Source organism: Belonocnema kinseyi, chromosome 10 (genome assembly GCF_010883055.1).
Source record: "Belonocnema kinseyi isolate 2016_QV_RU_SX_M_011 chromosome 10, B_treatae_v1, whole genome shotgun sequence".
NCBI lineage: Eukaryota > Metazoa > Arthropoda > Insecta > Hymenoptera > Cynipidae > Belonocnema > Belonocnema kinseyi.
In genome coordinates, this window is record NC_046666.1 from 39,347,420 (window position 1) to 39,365,036 (window position 17,617).

At 28.7% G+C, this 17,617-nt stretch overlaps 1 protein-coding gene across 10 annotated transcripts in view; it reads right to left on the minus strand.

Annotated features, from left to right (window-relative positions):
• The window catches only part of LOC117181543 (disks large 1 tumor suppressor protein), a 1,257,521-nt gene that overhangs the window by 1,000,914 nt on the left and 238,990 nt on the right, over nucleotides 1–17,617 (minus strand). For 9 of the 10 annotated variants that reach the window (XM_033374348.1, XM_033374350.1, XM_033374349.1 and 6 more), the window contains exon 1: nucleotides 1,272–1,316. The exons of the other annotated variant lie outside the window; for it this stretch is intronic. The gene's annotated coding sequence lies outside the window, so the exon portion shown is untranslated. Of the gene's footprint in view, nucleotides 1–1,271; nucleotides 1,317–17,617 lie in introns of those variants that run through there. 10 annotated transcript variants of the gene reach the window in all.

Here is a 17,617-nt window from a genome sequence, read left to right on the forward strand (position 1 = left end):
GTAGAAGGTTTTCAAAAATTGTAGTTAAAAAAATTTTTAAGTTTAAAGAAATGAAATAAAATTATACATTATACATAAATTTAAATAATATTAATCAATTCAGTTAGGAATTTGATTTTCAGCATAACTATTTTCATAGATTTTAGCTTCAGATTGAAGACGAAAGAGAAAATTTTCATTATACTTGTTTTTAAATTAAACATGGACTGGAGTTATTTCTAGCTAAAAAAACCCTGTTAAAAATTATTGATAAAATCAAGGAAAATATTTTATTGTTAATTATAACAATTTTGGAAAAAACGCGGGGTGAACTTTTGAAATAAATATTTCACTATTTTTATTGTTTATTAAAAAATAGTTTTTAGGGTTTAATGTTTTTCTCTCTTTTATTGAGTAACGATTGCCACTATTATTTAATCCTAATTCTATAGGGATTTTTTATTCCTTAAAAGATTCTCTGAAAATCTTATTGGTACGTTTTGTTTTTGAAATTTATTTAGGGATCATAAAATCGTTGTTTGTGTAAACAATAGGTTTTTGTAAATAAAATTTTATAAATAAAAAACTATCCATGAGAATTGCAGAGAATCTTATAGGCATAAAATAAACAATGCAGCATTAGAATTAAACAAGAATTGCAACTTTTACCTACAGAGAAAAAGGTAAACATTAAACTCTAAATAGTTATTGTCAAATAAAGAAAACCCGAGATATTTTTTTTCAAAAGTTCACCTCGAGTTCTTTTCCCAAATTATTTATAACTAACATGAGCATATTTTCCTCCATTTTATAAATCACTTTTAACAAGATTCAAATAAATAAAATAAATATTATATATATATTATATAATGAAAAAAAATTAATTGGGATTTATGTCTGAAAGCAGTGAATTTGACGATTTTCGCTAATTATTTTTTATTTAAAAGATAATAAAAAAACTTGAAGATTATTATCTTTTGCCCAGAACTATGAGAACATTATTTTTATTTGAATCATATTGTTTTTAAACTTTCGCCTTGCAATATTTGAATTCTAGGCCAACTGGCGCTAGTTCTCTCTTTCATCGCGTTTTTTGAGCATTATCCCTACTCCTACTTACTGCTCGAAAACTCGTTCGGTTCTGATTTCCGAGCCTTCAATTTTTAAAAAACAAATTAATAAGCTGGATGGTAAAGACCTTTCTTTTGTGTTATTTGAGATATTTTTAGGCCTTTGAAACAAAAATCATTCAAATAGAGAGAAAAAATGTCTTAATTCCGATTTGACAATACCTTCTTTAGGTGGCACATATCCATGAACCTCGCAGTAACTTCCTGCAATTCCGGTAGAGCCGGGTGTGTCCAAAGTGAATAAAGTGTTGGCCGAGGATGAAACACCATCCTCGGGGGTGTGAAGCGTCGTTTGCGATAACGCTCGCTGATGATGATGGTGCTGATGATGGTGGTGATGATGCTGCTGCTCCTGCACCTGCTGCTGTTGCGCGCTCAATATTTCTTCGCGACGGCATTTTGAGCATCGACGCATCTCCGAGCGAACTCGCAGCAACCATACCATTCCAAAAAGTGCCATAGCAACCTCGAAAACGGGTTCCTCCGACGGATGCTTCATGCTCGCAGAATGACGGTCATCGAGGCACCGCGAGCCGCCGCAAATCATCACCAACCCTGACTAAATTTCGCTTCTCTCGTTGCTCCAATTAGACACCTTTCAAACACTTTATTCAATAATTCAGATAATTTTCAAAAGATTATCTGAGTTGATGTGCAAAACTAATTCACTGGTAAGTTTATCTCATGAATAGTTCTGATCTCATCTTGGCAAAACGGAAGCAATCTTTTGGAAAACTGTAGTCTTTGGAATTTTGAAGGCACAATTTTCACTAGATATTGTAATTCGTGTTAGAAAAATAAGAGGAATCTGGTTAAATGAGAGACCTGGAATATTCAGGAGCAATTAGAAGACGGAGAGGATGGATCTTGTCGAGAGTGGAGTTGTAGGTCTGATGTCTTTGAGCAAATCTCAGGTATTGGGTCCGTTTGATTATTTATCAGTATAGAAGCAGTGGCTCGAGGGAAACGACAGCTGCTTACTATTCGAATTACCACTGTGAACACTGAACACACGCGAACCCCTCGAGCCTTGTATCACCGACAGCGGAATCCCACTGTCGGTGTCTTGTAACGATTCGATAGAACCTGCATCGTGGCAAGAGCAAGAGTCGGGTTAGAAACGAAACCACTCGCGGAGAATGTTTGATAACTTTTCCATGTCCTAGTCACTTTTGTTATTCTGAGAGATTTCCTGATTCTTTTCTTGCCACCTGGAAAGAGCGATATTTTCTTTTCAGAATAGGGTGGTATGATTGTGTTCGGTTCAGTGGTTTGTCGTATGATGTAAGAGATTTGATGTACTCCTTTATCCTTTTTTTAAAGTTTTAGTTACAAGATCTCACATACATTGTTGTCAAAAACCTAATAAATTAAAATTGTAATTTTTTAGAGAACTAGCATCATCTTTTTGACGTGTTCAAATGACAAGGTTTCATCTCGAAGAAACCAGATAAACAGGTGTTAATTCGTGGAGACCAAGTGAAAAGGTGGTACAGAGTTGAGGGTTCTGATGTTCCTAATATAATTTTGGGGGGATTTTTAGCCTTTGAAAGTTTTTGATGTGAGTTAGCACCTTTTTATTTTCGTTCCACGAGTTAGCACCTTTTCATTTGGTTTCTCCGAGATGGAACTTTGTCATTTGGACACTTCAATTTGAGAACAAGGAAAGTTTTATCGGTTTGTTTTTAATTTATATAAATATAACTTGCCTCAGGTTCTTGAAAATATTTAAAAAGAATTTTTAAGATGTCAAATATGTCAAAAAAGAATCTAGAAAATTGTAAAGCGAAGTTTTTTATTTTACAGGCTTTTGAAGAATATTAGGAAAAATTGGAGGCAGTTTGAAAGATATTTGGGAATTTTAGAAGCTTTAAAAATATTTAAAAAATTCTAATACATTTTTGGAAATATTTTCAAACCTTTGAAATATTTTTTAACTCTTAAAATGATAATGAATATTTAAAAACTTACTTCAATTTTCTTTGCAATTTGAAATAATTTTTCAAAATTACAGAAATTTCCTCAAAATATTCCGGAATTTTTTTTAAACCTTTCGAAATCCTTAAAAAACTTTAAGACATTTTTTGAAATATTTAAATATTTACATTCTGTTTTACATTTTTGTTTAAACTTTTTAAATGTGAAATTATTTTAGAATATTTTTAAAACTTCAAAACCCTCTACAATTCTTTCAAAATAATTTAAATTTTTGTAAAATTAATTAAAAAAATAGGTCAAAATTAAGCAAAACAAATTAAAATCTTACAGAGTATTTTTGAAGATGTTCAAAATCCTTAAAAAACTTCCGAATTTATTTTCGGAATCTTTTATAATTCTATTTTTTATTTTTAAATTTAAATATCTCTTAAACTGATAAAAATTTTTCGTAAAATATAGTAATCTTTCAAAACTGCACAATCTTGTTTTAAAATCTTCTACAATCTTTTTCGAAATTTCAGGAAATAATTTGAAATGTTTCAAAATATTGTTTATTTTTTATTAAAAATTCATAAAACACATGTATTAAATTTGCTCAAGAATGTTAAGCAAATTTGTTTAAACGTTCAAAATCTATGAACAGCATCAAACATTTATTTCAAATTCCTCAAAAATCTCCATTTTGCTTCGGAATTTGTTGAAATCTTTTTTAATTAAAAATATTTATCAAATGTTTTAGAAAATTCTAAATATATTTTTAAATTATTGAAATTTTTCCCATTTTAAAAAATTGTTAAAAATTAAACAAATGTCCTTATTCTTGAAGATTTAAATAAATGCAAAAGCTGTTCAAGTTTTGAAATTTTTTAATAGAATACATTTCTATAAAGGAATAAAAGCACCGAAGAGAATAACAAAATTTCTTACGATTTAAATAAAAATGTAAATGATTTTTTATTTTGAAAAATGAATTTTTAAGTGAATTTAAAAAAAATTTAACCTGTCATAATATTTGTGAAAATGCCGAAAAACTCTGAAAGATTTTAAAAAAATTTGTTTCGTTTTGCAAGATTACAACTCTTAGGAAAAATTCTAGTCAATTTGAAAGATAATCAGAACTCTTCGAGGTTTCAAAATTATTCAATAGTAATTTAAAATTCGAAAATAATTAATTAAATCTTAAAAGAAAATGTAGAAATTCAATGAATTCCACAAAGAAATTTAGAAGCTTTTTAAGAATTTTGAAAGATTTTAAAAGAATAAGAAAATTTGTCTAAGAATTATGGGAAAACTTTTTTAAAATGTCAAAAAGGATGAAATATTCTAGGTCAATTTTTGTGATTTTGAATCTTTTAAATTGACTCAAATTTGCTAAAATCCTGTCAAATAAAAAAATTCTTTAAATTACTTTTCAACACTTTTGAAATATTTTTAAAAAAAATACTCAAGAATCATTAAAATTCAAAACATTGGCCTGTATAATGATTATGTGTTCAAGCACTTTTAAAATTAAATAGGTAGTTATTCGAAATTTGCATTTGAATTAAAAAGTTTCTATTTTATTCATTTATTTTTCTTCAAAGTTATAAAATAAGAAACTATATACTTTATTTCAAACATGCAATAAAGAAAACATAAAAAGTGGCATCGTCAGCATTCTTGAACCAAGTACTATCTTCCCGAAATCTCTTTTTAAAAAAGGAGACACTGCAAAGTGCTTTCTTTTCCGTGACGAAAAATTCTCTAGCTCTCCTCGAGTTTCGCATATTGCAATACGAGGAAAAGAGAAAAATTTTAGATATGTAGAGATGTGATTGTGTGTGTGAAATGAGAGGAATGTGGAGAATATGTGCGTGTGAGAGAAAGACCCTCAAACTCTCAAGTACTGGCTGTGCTGGCACTCCTTTACATATAGTACACATACGTTCGAGGTTGTTCACCGCACGTACGAGTAGCAATTAAAACTTGAGTAAATCCTATTTCATACTCCCTTCATTCCACCCTCGCTTTAATGCCATCCCTGAACGTTATATTCGCTTCTCTATCTCGAGTTGTGACTGCTTCAGATGAAAATATTATCACCCTATCAACGCCGCTACGCGACGAAGAGCCAGATAAATATACACAGATCCCTGTTCCACATTGCCTCGTTTCACAATATTAATACATTTTAATTCCCAAGCATTGCCACGGTTTCAAAAGTTGCGCAATTCCTAATCTGCTGCGGAATTTTAAAGTGGAATTACTTCCTAACAATGTTTCGAGGATTATAAAAAGATAGTTAAGTTGACCCCGCCCACTTTCACTAAAAGACAACTACGACACGCCTTTGGACACGCCAACTTTTATCTACCCCAACTTAGACCCACCTTTAGGCCTTGGTTACATTCGATGGCCCCCCACGGTCCTCATCCACATATGTCTGGCAGGGATTAAGAAATTACTGGTTTGCTGCCGGAATTTTAAAGTAAATTTATATCTCAACATTATTTCGAGAAGTTTTTCTTTTTAGTCACGCCCACTTTTATTTACAATCCCCTAGACATGCCCAATTGTCTTCACAACGCTTTCTGTCCCCACGCCCACGATCTTCCAAAACAGATCTCTGTTACACATTTCCTCTTTTCGCAATATTGATCAATTGTAATTCTCTCGTACAGTACAGGTTTTTAGAGTTACGAGATTCTCCATCTGCTGCGGAATTTTCAAGTTGAATTTTTCCCCGAAATTGTTTCGCTGACTTTAGAAATATTTTTTATCTCTGTGCATCTTAAAATGTCCCATAGCCACCTCTTTTCTTATTTTCGCACAGTTTCACTGATCAGTTTGCTCAGCCACGCCTCTAAACACACCCTTTTCTCACGCCCACGTCTTTATACCCCCAATTCACCAAAAGTTATTGCCTGGATCATGTTCTTTGTCCACACGACCATCATCCACAAATTATTCCAGATCCGCTGCAATATTTTAAAGTGGAATCAATCCCAAACATTGTTTCGACAAGTTTAAAGACAGAAAATTAAAATTATCCCTCTGTAACATTAAGTGTATGCGAGCCACCCCCTCTTTTATTCTGCCTACTTTAATTTATCAGGAAAATAAGTCACGCCTTTGAGCACACACTTTAGTCAGGTCAACTTCTATTTACCAACCCTTGACCACGTTCCTAAACCGCAGAATTGTATACATCCATTCTCCCGCCATTTGGCAACACGCACTTTCCCTGGCCACATTCTTTGACCTTGATCACACTCTTAACCACGCCCAATGACCTTGAACATGTTTTCAGACTTTATGGCTTGAAATAATCTAAAAAGAGGAAAAATTGAGCGGTTTTTCATGAAAATAGAGGAATAATAGGAAATGAAATCCTTCTAAATTATATTAATGTGTTGGCATACATAAGGTACAGTATTGAAAGAAATATGAAACGTTTAGGCATTTAATTTAAAATGTATTGCACGTTCAACAAACTACAACAAACTACAACGAAAACTATTTTTTCAAAATTCATGTAGTTTCAACAAAAAAGCTAAATGCTGAATGCAAAAACTTTTCTAGCAAAAAAAATTGAATTTTGAATCCAAAAGGACTAATGGTCTAAAAGTAAGGAACATAAAGAAAATATTAAACAAAATTAGACAATAAATCCTTTGAATAAAATGAATTAGAGCACTATATTTAATCGAATTTTAAGCACTTAAAATTCTTAACATTTCAAGTCAAAATATTGCATTTTCAACAAACTAGATTCATTTTTAAGCAGATTGTTGCATTTTCTACAAAAAATTAATTTTGAAATAAAAAAATTAATTTTCATCTACAAAAGAAACTTCTTTAACAACCTCTATGAATTTTCAACCAAAAAGTTGAATTTCTTAAACATTAAGATAAATTTTCATTTAAAACGATTAATTTTTCACACAAAAAAAATTGTATTCCAAGATATGATTTTTCATGTAAAATGATGAAACTTCAAAAAAAAATTAATTTTCAACCAAAACGTCCAAGTTTCAACTAAGTAGTTAATTCTTCAATAAAAATATGAATTATTAACAAGTCATGTAAAAGTTCATATTGTAACTGAAAAATATTAATATTTGTATTAAAAAAAACAGTTAAATTAAATAAAAAAGATGAATTCTCAACAAAAATGCACTATTTGATATTGAAATTTAAATGTTTTTAATTTTTAATAGAAACAGTTGAATTAAACAGAAGTAGAAAACACTTAAACCAAATGGTGTAATTTTTAACTAAGATAGACTAATTATTAACCAACCAGTTCCATTTCTGCCAACAAATCTCAAATTTTTACCAAGAGAGATAAATTTTTGATCAAAAAGACGAATTTTTATCAAAAACGTGAAACTTTCAACGAATAAACATTTTTCTGTCAAGATAGAAGAAAAATTTTTTAACAAATTTATGCAATTTTTTAGCAAAATAATAGAATTTTCAATCCTTATAGAAAAGACTTTTCAACGAAATTTTCAACAAAATAGTTCAATTTTCAATCAGAGATGAACTTCACCTAATAAAATGAATGGTAAACGAAGCAGTTAAATTTTAAATCAAAGAATTAAATATTCAATCGAAAAAATTAATTTTCTACCAAAAAGATGAGTTAAAAAAAACATCAATTTTTCACAAAATAGTCGAATTTACATCTAGCAAGGATAAGTTTACAGCCAAAAATAGAATAGTTAAATCTCTAGGTAGTTCAAGAAATTGATTTTTAACCAAAAATAACTAATTTTGAAAAACATTGCTAAGTTCTTAACTAATGGATTGAATTTTTTTAAGTATTTCAACTTTCGACCATGTAATTGAATTTTCAACTAAAGAAGAAGAAATCTCAACGAAAAATGTAATAGTTGATTTTGAAACTGAAGGCGATCAATTTGTATTCAAAAATTAATTAGAAGTTCAATTTTCACTAAGGAAACTTAATTTAAAGAAAAACGAATTTTTAACAAAATAGTTTTATCTTTAAACAATAAAATAAATGTTTAATAAAGCAGTCCAGTATTCAATTCAATAATTTAACTTTCTACTAAATAGTAAATTTGTTAACCAAGTAGTAGAATTATGAACCAAAAAGGATGAATTCTGAACCAAAAATATAGCAGTTGACTTTTCTATTAAAAAGAACTAAAGTGACTAAAGTAGACTTAGAAATGGTTTAAAATGTTCTATGTAATTTTTGAATAAAACACTTATGGTCTCGTGAAGACTAGCTCATTAAAATTTAAGACGCAAAATATTATTTGAATCCATTTCCCTAAACACGTTGAATTATTTAGGAAACAGAAAGCACTTTGCCATTCTCTAACGGCAAAGTGCAATAAATTGTTTTTCACAAGCCATTCAGCATGGAAGAGCGTTTATTCGAAACCCAGTGCATTATGAAGCGATAGGCGCAGTTTGTGGCTGTGGTGCACTTGAAATAATAAATTCTCGTGAAAGCTTCGAAGAATAGAGAACCTGCAGTCCTGAAAACAACTGGACTTAGCAAAGTAAAATGTGCAATCGAATTTACGTTGATGTATGGTTTTGGCGTGCTTCAACCCCACCTAGCCAGCGATCGTTACGTTGGAAATCCCTTTCAAGTGGTGCTTTCTATGCCGTCATAAAATTTATTCACATACAACGAGAGATTAAAAATTGACTGTCGAAAAGAAATAAACAATTTAAAACTACACTGGAACTTGGATTTAAGGTGCCCGGATTTAAGGCGCCCGGAATGAGGCATGTGGATTAAGGCAGTTGGATTAATACGTCCGGATTCATGTCCTTCCGACAATTGATGACACGATGAGAGGCGCAATGGGGCCGACAGAGAGGCTCTTTAGATCACTGGTTCAGTCAGTGACGGATTAAGGCCATTTGCCACTCTAGACAGTTGCGAAATTGCCATCCTCTCCCCTCAATAGTTTTTTTTTAACGATTAAATAAGTCTTCATCAGGAGCTGATAATATTGCTAAGAGGATATGATTAATAATCCGTTTAATTGTTATCAAATAATATTATTGACAAAAAATTTGAAGTAAACATTTCCCTTCGCAATTTCTAAACGTTCGAAATTTTGCCACCCCTAAAACGTTGCCGCCCTAGGCAGTTGCCTGTGCTGCCTGTTTGATAAATTCGCCACTGGGTCCAGACATGCGTTACCATGCATTTGCACTGCCTGGATTTACGCCAAGGCCACTGCAAGTAATGCCCAACACCCGTCATAAATTCAAGTTCCAGTGTACTAATATTTTCTCGAGCTACAAATTTAATAAGCCTTTTTTGGAGCCTCGACGATAAAATTACAAGAGTTTCTTCAAAATTTCATTTTCCTCTCGGAAAATTGTTTCCTCAGCTTCCAAATAGTTTAGAATTCGACAATGCGAAAAAATTTATCATAATTAAATAAGGGGCCATGCATAATTCACCTAAAGTTTTAGATTAAATTTTTATTTTTATTCAATTAAAAAAAAAAGAAATTTAAAGCAATAATTTAAAACTAATTTGAATTAATGTAATTAATTAAATTTTCCAATATTACAATTAAGTAACATGGAACCTCATTTAAATGATGTAGTTCAACTTTTTTAACTATATTCAAAAAATAAAATGTGTTAATAACAATAACTATCTGGTTTTAAAAACGTACAATTTTATTACTTATTCAGGGCCTTTAATGTTGCTAGGTCCGAAAAACTTAGTGCAGTCCGAATTTAAATGTTTGTAGCAAAAAAATAAAAAAGTGTACAATGGAAAATTAAATTAATTTTCTAACCTAACAGTTAAAAAGTATTAAAAATAAAATTCATGTTTATTGAAACATTATTCTTTAGTTGATAATTGTTCAACATCCTTATTAGGTTATCTATTCTTCTGGATGTTTAGAAATTGTATTATTTGGTTCAAAATTCAATTATTTTTCAAAAAATTCATCAATTCTGATAAAAGGTAATACTTTTTGGTCGAAAATTTAACAGTTTAGTAATTACGAAACGTATGAGAGTGGTATGATAAAAAGGAGGATACGCGGTTAAAAATTTTAAAAAAACTTCATGTCATTTATGCACAGCCCCTTACTAGAAAAGCTAGCCCCAACACTTGATTTCTTTAAATACTGCGCCTGGCTATATTTGACTTCTACTACTTAAACATTTAGTTCTTCGATTCATTCAAGTTCTCGAAGGCAGTTATGGTCAAAATTATGATTTTAAGGACGAAATTACATTATCAGTCATGTCTTATGAAAGAAAAAACATTAATTTTTACAACATATTTAAAACTAAGGATAGATATTTATCTTAACGATCGTTTTTATCATTCAATTTTTTCTTGCTGTCGATTCTCAACACTTTCCAAAAACTGGTTGCATTTTAATAAATGATGGTTTATTTTTTAAAGAAAAACATTCTTTATGACTTTACTGTTTTTATTTTTTAAATAAATAAATAACCTTCAATTATACTTATTTGTTTAAAAAATATTCATTTTTGAAATACTTTTTTAATGATTTTGGTTATAGAAGAATTCACTCCCAACAAAATAAACTTAATAAACACCCCCAAAAATAAACTTCCCGACATGGGAAAATTCTCGAACAAGAAATCATTCGAAATGGAAATTTAAAAGTCCATTTATTAAAAATAAATATAATTTATTTAATCAAAATACAATAATTTTCGATTATCGGGAATTTAGGATTGTCAGATATTTTATTATTCTAGAATTTTATATCGGGATTTTTATTACTCTGGAATTTTCAAATTTGGTTATATTATCAACTAATCCGCAATTTTATAAATTGGGAATTTTCCAATTTGAGATTTTTATATATCTAAAATTTCATAATTTCTTAAAATTTCTGATTACAGTATTTTATTTTTAGATAATTTTACAATGTCAAGAATTTTATTTTCTAAAGTTTTTCTGTCAAACCATTTACGAAATAGAAAATTACCGAAATAATAAAATTGCGGAAACATAAAAAAACTATTGCTAAAATTCACGAGCAATTAATAATACTACCGAATTTAGAAAATACCGACAGAAAACTAGAGACGACTTTAAAATTCTAAACAATAAAGTTCCTGAATAGTGAAAGTCCGGACACAAAATTGTTAAATTAAAAAATATCCGAGATAGAAAATTCCCGATGCATAAAACTCCTGTACTTAAGAAATGAAGAAAAATTGTTTTTGAATAAACGATATTAATTTATTGAACATTCAATGATCAAATGTTTGTATTTATTAATTTCCCCTGAACCTGATTACATTTTTTTAACAAACATTCCACAATTTAATTCAGTACTGATTTGTCTCGAAGTTAAGACATTTTTGAAATGAAACTTCTTTTGCTACGGAAGTCAATCGAAAAAAACGATCGAACGACCGACCGAATGAACGGATATCTCTCTCTCTCTCTCTTACAAGTACACTTTTTCTATAGTCTATACCCTTAAACTCCTAAGAACTCCTAATCAAAATCCCTACTACCGCCAAGCAAATTTTTAAACAAAATTTGTCATCCAGAAATATATTTTTCTAGATTTCTCATTTATTGTGCCGCGAATTTTCAAATTAAGTAATATTATAAAAGAGTATGATCGAAAAATCTCAGAAAATAGTGAAATTCCCGAAAAGAAAGTATTTGAATTATAAAATTGCCGAAATTTAAAAAATGCCGCAAAAAATTTTGAATTGGAAACTCCCCGAATAATGAGATTCATTACACTTTACAATGTGACTGAATTTGAAAATGGCCGAATTATAAAATATTCGATACTATAAAATTGCCAAATTTGAACATTTAAAAAAATTATTATTTTTTTAAACATTATTTATTAATTGAAAATTAAATCATGAAACAATTGGATTCCAGTATATTTGTGTAATTCTTAAGTTTGTCTTAATCACTCTTTATATTTAAAAAAAATAATAATTTTTTCTAATGTATTGATTATTAAACAAAAACTTTTCATTGACAAAAATGTTTCATTATTCTTTGAAATTTATAAAAAAATATTTATTAAAAAAAAGACAATTATTTTAATGGTTTAAATTTGGTAAAATTCTGTCAAAAATCGTATTGTTAAAAAATTTTCGAGTTGTGTAATATTATTTGGGATTTTTATTTTTTGGAAATATTATAATTTTAAACATTTTCTTTTTCGAATATTTTCATTATGGGGCATTTTACAATTTCGGGATTCTAATTTTTCGAGATTTTCAAGCAGTCCATTTTTAATTTGAAATAACATCATGAATTTTGGATCATTAAAATCTTGTAAAGATCATTTTGGCCAGGTTTCTACTGTTTGACACAACTACCTGAAAAACAAGACTTATTTTTATTGTTATAGATAATTTAGCAACCGGTGCGTGTAATGGAATCGATTTACTGGTCTCATTGAATATAAGTCTCTAGTAGCGCACGTGCGTAATTTTGCTTAATACCGACTACGTGATCAAGTGATTACAATGGCTTCCGGGCTTAGGCGCTTCCGACAGTAAAGGGATGAAATGTGTGGCTGGCTTCCTACAACCCCCGTATTAAATGTCTCTCCGAATTTCATTAAATTTTTAACTCGACTTTCTCTTTCTACAATTATGCAAAATATATACATCCAGATCTATAGACATGCGAGAATTTAACTTGAAATATTTTCGTGTTAACGAACGTGAAACCCACCGCCTTGGAAATTTTATACGCCCGGGTGAAAATTGCCTAAATTTTCCTTGTTGTGAGTTTTGTTTCTCTCCTTGCTCGAAAATAGCATTCCCTACCTATTTTCGAGAAGTCTAAGGTACAACAATAATTGAAATTTAATTCTGACAGCAAAATCATTTTCATTTTTATGAAATTGATGTGCTTGAAGTTCTAAAAGTTAAAAAATTCAAGAAAAAAAATTGTATTTTATTTTTCCGGATTTTGTAATCTTTCAAAAGAATAAAATTTTATTTATATTATTTCATTATTCAAATATTTTATTATTTTATTCTCGATAAATAAATAATATTGTTTAAAAATAATTTTTTAGTTGTTCAAAGTAGGAATTTTCTAATTTAAGCAACAAAAAAACCATTTAATTTTCAAGGTTAATAATAATAGTTAGGCTATTTTCTGTCGGAAATTTATTATTCAGGAATGTTCGAATCTCTAAAATTCCTGAAACAGAAAATTCTCAAAATTATAAAGTAATTAATGCATAAAAATCCCGAATGATAAAATTCTTCAGGAATTTATAATATTTAGCGAATTTAAACATTCATGACATTTTATAATATTACTGAATTCAAAAATTTTTGAAAAATAAAATTTCCAATGGAAAGTTGATGAATTATAAAATATCAGCTACTACAAAATTCCAAAAACTTAACATTTATTTAATTTGAACAATTGAAAAATTGGCTTTTATTAATTAAAAGTACAATAATGCCAAATTATTATCAGAATAAATTTTTTTTGGATAATCAGTGTATTTTTTAAATATTATTGTTTGCGAAATTTTTGTGTTAATTATTCTTATTTCAAATCTAAACCATTATTTTTTAAAATAAAACTAACAATCCATTTATTTAGTTAATCATGAATTATCTTAATTATAAATTCATTTCTTTAGTTCAAAACTGAACTTAATATATATATATAAATAATATAATTAATAACTTTGTTATTAAACTCAACTATTTTTTTGTTAAAATTTTTTATTTTTGTAAAGGAAACATTAACTATTACATTTTCTATTCAAAAATAATCTTTTTAGGTTGAAAATTCTATTCGTGGATTGAAAGTTAAACTTATTTCTAAAAATTCATTTTTCTGGTTCAAGATTCATAATTTCAGTCATTAATTCCTCGCCTTCATTACATATTATACTACTTGGACGAAAATTAATGTTTTTTATTCTAAATTAACTTTTATCACAAAAAATTGTAATAGCTGCTTGAAAATTCAACTGTTTAGTTTAAAATTTATTTTAATTAATTCGTTTATTGAAAATTAAATATTACGTTTTTGAATGAATATTATTTTTTTTCACTATAAAAATTTTAATATTTGGATTCAAATTTACGTAATTTTTTGAAAATTCGTATTTTTGATTCCATTCAAATGCTTATTATTTAAAATGAAAATCTTTTCTTGCTTGAATTATCAACTATTACATTTTTCGTTGATAATTCAATTTTCCGGTTCAATTAGACTGCATTTGATTTAAAATTAATATCTATTCTGATGAAAGTATACTTACGAATTTCCCAAAAAGCAAATAGTCGAAATAGTACATTTCTAAAATTGTGAAATTATCCATACATAAAAGTCAAGGATAATAAAATTTCCGCCAGAAAGGAACACATTTTTTGTATGATCAGTTTGAAAAAATTATTGTCTGAAATTGAGGTGACAATAATAGAAAAAATATTTTTTAATTCAGAATAATAATACAAGAATAATAATATTTAACTATTGTATTTTTGATAAATTAATAATATTTGTTTTATAAAATTTTTTAATGTTTCAATTCAGGAATTTTATAATTCATGAATTTGACAGTGTGGGGAATCTTAGAATGCCAGGTATATTATAATCCGACCATTTTCAGTCGCGTATTCTATTATCCAGAAATGTTCAAATTCGTTAATATTATAAAATGTCACGAATTTTGTTATTCGGTCTTAAATTTGAAAATTTAAAAATCACATATAATCCCTTTTGATAATGAATATCATGGTACACCCAATGCGAAGAAAGAAACATTTTTATTTAAAAAAAATCTTAAACGGTTCAATTAAATAATTGAACTTCCTATTTTAGGAAAATTTTTCTAATGTAAAATCATAAATTCATAACTTTTTAACAACTTTAGGTAACGTTAGTATATACACCAAAAATTCGTATTTAAAAACAAAACTCGTTAAAATTTCAACAAGATTTATAATATTTTAAAAATTTTTAAATGAGTTAAAGTTTCTCGTGGAAAATTTCGCCAAAAATCGCGTTTCAAAAATCAATAACTAAGAAGCAAATGATGATTTCTCTTAAGAATCAAAAATTGAATTTTTTATCAGCGTCTAAATTTGAGAAAACGTGTCCCTTGAAAAACAAGATTCCCCGCTTTTTTCTCGAAATCTCATACTATTTTTGAAGAAAATCCTCCTTTTTTGGATTTAGAACTCACTAGATCGAAACTAAATTTCTACTTTTTTTATAAATTGCAAATTGGTTTTTTTATAACTGCCTAAATTTAAAAAACGCGCGCTTCGAACAAAAAAAAATTATTCCTGAATTTTCTCAAAACCTAATAATATTTTCTAATCAGACTCTACAGGGTTCAATACAGCACTAAATTATCTCAAAAGTGCTAACTTTCAAAAAATGTCTTGCTTTTTTTCCCTATTATTTTAGATAACAAATACAAGCAAGTAGAACAATGTTGCATTCAAATTTATTTTTAGCTGCTCGAAGCCCCGATTAGAAAATGTTTTTAAGGAGGAACAATGAGGCGAAATTTGTTGAGGGGAAGTAGTGGTAATGAGGGGAGGGACATTAAGGGAAGTCATGAGAGGGGAAGTGAGTATAGGGAAAGTAGGGGACGTTTGAGGAGGTTAGGTAGGTAAATTGAGGAAAATGAGAGGTGAGGATGGAAGCGGTAGTAGGGAAAATGAGGTGGAGCAGATGAAATGAGGGAAATGAGGAAAGATTAACTGGAGGAAGTGAGAGGTAAATATCGGAAAAGAGTACGTCAAGTGAGAGGAAATTAGGGAGGCGGACCAGAAGAATTGACTGTAAGTGAGCGGAAGTGGAGTAAATGATTAGAAATGAGGGACGAGTAGGGGAGGGGAACTAAGGCCTGGGAATTGGAAGTAGGGGAGGGAAACTAGGAGAAGTGACTAAACGTAAGCGAAAGTAGAGAAAATGATTATAAATGAGAGACGAGTAGGGGACGGGCTGTAAAGCCTAAGAATGGGAAGTAGGGGAGGGGTAGCAGTTTTAGCTGAGAAAGCGAAGAGAGAGGGACGTAAAATACAAGGATTTTGTTAAAGGGGCAGGGTGAATCGTGAGGAAAGTAGGGGAAGTAAGGGAATACATGGAAAGTAGGGGGGTATAGAAGGGGGGAGGAGCTCGACCTACTTAATTAATAATAAATATAAATATAATAATAATTATATTTTAATTTAAAAATTGCATAAAACATAAATATTGGACGTGTTTGTTTTTTAGTACATTTTAAAAATAGGATATTTTAAAATAATTAAGGGTATGAGAAATTCAGTAAGGAAGAGGACGTAATACGATCGCTAATTTGAACTACGTTATGCATGCTTCTCACGTAGAAAGGAAACTGACACAAAAGAACAGGGAGGGCCCTGAGGAATAGAATTTTCTACCTTGGGTACTCCGAGTAACCAAGGAGGAGAAAATTTTCTCGAGTTTACCATGAAAACTCTCTCGGAAAATTCCTGAAAATAATCATAATTATGTTTACTCTATAGTAGATAGGAAAGACTTCATAAAAGACAGCTCAAAAAACGTTTCAAACTACAAGAGCACTCGACATCTGCAATTCACTTTTATCCTTTCTCCATTTATTTACCAGAAAATTATTCAAAAATATGTACAGACTTTATAAACATTTTTCCCATTCAACATCAAAATTAATGTTTCTTGTATAATTTACGTGCCTAAAGTTCTGATCCTTCAAATAAACGAAGTATTCCTTCCAATTCTATTATATCGAAAAATATAGTCCCGAATACAATTTAATATCACTAGAAAATATTCAACCACAACCTAAGATTGTGTAAAAATTATCTTCTTTAAAGTCCAATGAATTTTTATTGATAATAGCAAATGTAGAAAAAAAATACCAAGATAACTTTACAGAAAATTCTTTAGGATTAGTACATCTTCTTTTAAACCTAATATTTTTTGTTTTAAATCATCTTTTTGCGGCGAAAAATGTTTACATTACCAAAAATTGTTCCAAAATTATAAAGGTTCTTAAAAATTTAAAACAGTTTCAGGTGATAATCGAGAAAATAACCCGATATTTTTACATATTTGGTAACTTCTTTAAAATATAATTATTTTTTATTAAAAATAGAAATTAGCGATGAAAAACAAGACAATTATTTAAAGTCGTTAATTCTCTTTTAAACTCAATATTTTGTTGTTTAAAATAACCGTTTTCCAGCAAAAAATGTTCACATAATCTTGTATGGTTAATCAAAATTTGTATCGTCTTTATAATATATAGCGATTTCGGGTAAAAATCAAAAGCATAACCTAAAATTGTTTAAAAATTTATTAATCTCTCTAATTTTCTTGTATTAGAAGTACGAATTTTCGACAATAAAATATTAACAAATTCCAAAATGATTTAAAAGTTTTAAATCTTCCTTAAATTAAAATGATACATAATTGTTTAAGAATACCAATAGTTAATGTAAATATGCTAATCTAGTCTAAAATTCTTGAAAAATTGTAAATATTCTTTGGAATCTAAAGATTTTTGAATGAAAATTTCAAAATTTAAGAATTTTAAACGACTAGATTTGAT